Raw genomic sequence first — 2,500 nt, 5'->3', positions numbered from 1 at the left:
TGATTCCACCCTAGTCGTTAAGTCCGTCATTAGTTCAGTTGTGCATTTAAACCCAAGTGCTTTTCGCCATATTCGCCGCCGGTGTGGACGAGGGCCGGCCCGAAACGGCTCGGGGCGTCGCCGGGTCGAGGCAGGAACCGACTGCTATGATTCCCAAGGATACGCGCGGTGATGGTGGCAGCCGGGAGCGTTGCCGAACCCGAGGTGCTGCCGGGCGGGTGGCGCAACGGTGCCGACGACGGGGCCCGGTGATACCCTTCAGGAAATCTCTGTTTTAGGGGAACCTCTGGTTGTGATGTGTGGGGCCAAGTTGACGAGAATTGGCGCCACGGTTACCGCTCACATACGCACACTATTGCATGTACGCTTTGTCACGCACACAGTGGTACACACACCCACCCGCCACACACACCCACCCGCCACACACACCCACCCGCCACACGCAAACGCTCATAGACGCACATGCACGAGCGTGTGCATCCACATACACACTCACTATATACATACATATATAAATAATACACACACACACACACACACACACACACACACACACACACACACACACACACACACACACACACACACACACACACACACACACGCACACTTACACACACTTACACACACTTACACACACTTACACACACTTACACACACACACTTACACACACACTTACACACACACACACACACTTACACACACACACACACACTTACACACACACACACACTTACACACACACACACACACACACACACACACACACACACACACACACACACACACACACACACACACACACACACACACACACACACACACACACACACACACACACACACACACACACACACACGCACACTTACACACACTTACACACACTTACACACACTTACACACACTTACACACACTTACACACACACACTTACACACACACACTTACACACACACTTACACACACACACACACACACTTACACACACACACTTACACACACACACACACACTTACACACACACACACTTACACACACACACACACACACACACACACACACACACACACACACACACACACACACACACACACACACACACACACACACACATATATACGCAGATATTTATGCATATGTTTGAACATAAACATATACATGCTTACATACATAAATACATGCACATGAATATTTACAGATATACATACACATACATTCATATATATGCTTATATATATACTTATACGTATATACATACATCTATACATATACATACACATACACATACACATACACATACACATGCACATACACATACACATACACATACACATACACATACACTCACATGCAAACATACATGTATGTGTTGCCGTCTAACACATACGTATATATGTACATACATATGTATATATATATATATATATGCGTATATAGAATATCAGCCGCGCTTGTGTTGGGGTCATAGGGAACGCAAACGGCGATCAACAATTTCTCCGAGATAAAATGGATAATAGAAGGCTGAAAAAAGAAGCTTCATAAGGAAGCCCCAGCGCATTTTTCCGGACGTGTTGAGTTTTGCTAATGGCCATTTTGCCCCGCAGAGTGAGTGAGAAAAACAAAAAACAAATTGAAGTTAGAATGAGTGAAGTCATGGACCGTCTTTGGATCATCAGCTGATTCTTCGCGGATTTTGTTTAAAGCCCGTCCTTTCGAAAGAGAATTTAAGGAAAAAATTAAAAAAAAGAGCGAGTGTTTATATTGGTGACCACGATGCCCAAAGCCCGGGCGGGGAAGGAGACGAGCCCGCTGAAGGCCGTTGCAGAGACGCCCTTCGTCAAGAAACGCCCCCCCTACCTCCGCTCCGTCGTGTGGCTGTACTTCGAGTTCGAGTCCCACGAGCGGCGGCGGACGGTATGCAGCCTTTGCGGACACTCCATGTGCTGGGATCCGCACACCAACTCCACCTCCAACATGCTCAAGCACATTCGCAACAAGCACCCGGTGGAGCTGGAACGTGCGCGCGAGCAGGAGAGCAAGGAGATGATGAGGACGCTCGTGCATAATTACTATGCCATGGGTAAGCTGGGGTATGCGTGTTTCTCTCTCCCCCTCTCTTTCTCTCTTTCTCTTTCTCTATATTTCTCTTTCTTTCTTTCTCTTTCTCTTTCTTTCTTCTTTCTTTCTTTCTTTCTCTTTCTTTCTTTCTTTCTCTTTCTTTCTCTTTCTCTCCTTTCTTTCTTTTCTTTCTCTTTCTCTTTCTTTCTCTTTCTCTTTCTTTTCTTCTTCTTTCTCTTTCTTTCTCTCTCTTTTCTTCTCTCTTCTTCTCTCTTATCTCTCTCTCTCTCTCTCTCTCTCTCTTCTCTCTCTTTCTCTCTCTTTCTTTCTTTCTTTCTCTCTCTCTTCTCTCTTTCTTTCTTCTCTTCTTCTCTTCTTCTCTCTTCTCTCTCTCTCTCTCTCTCTCTCTCTTCTCTCTTCTCTCTCTCTCTCTCTCTCTCTC

The 2,500-nt window shown here is 45.9% G+C and overlaps 1 protein-coding gene across 3 annotated transcripts in view; it reads left to right on the top strand.

Moving 5' to 3' along the window:
• LOC125048240 (protein bric-a-brac 2-like) overlaps window positions 1-2,500 on the top strand; it is a 39,465-nt gene that overhangs the window by 21,089 nt on the left and 15,876 nt on the right. Inside the window, exon 1 of one of the 3 annotated variants that reach the window (XM_047646838.1) lies at window positions 1,980-2,080. The exons of the other annotated variants lie outside the window; for them this stretch is intronic. The gene's annotated coding sequence lies outside the window, so the exon portion shown is untranslated. Of the gene's footprint in view, window positions 1-1,979; window positions 2,081-2,500 lie in introns of those variants that run through there. 3 annotated transcript variants of the gene reach the window in all.

Source organism: Penaeus chinensis, chromosome 43, assembly GCF_019202785.1.
Source record: "Penaeus chinensis breed Huanghai No. 1 chromosome 43, ASM1920278v2, whole genome shotgun sequence".
NCBI lineage: Eukaryota > Metazoa > Arthropoda > Malacostraca > Decapoda > Penaeidae > Penaeus > Penaeus chinensis.
This window is presented reverse-complemented; position numbering and strand designations above follow the sequence as displayed.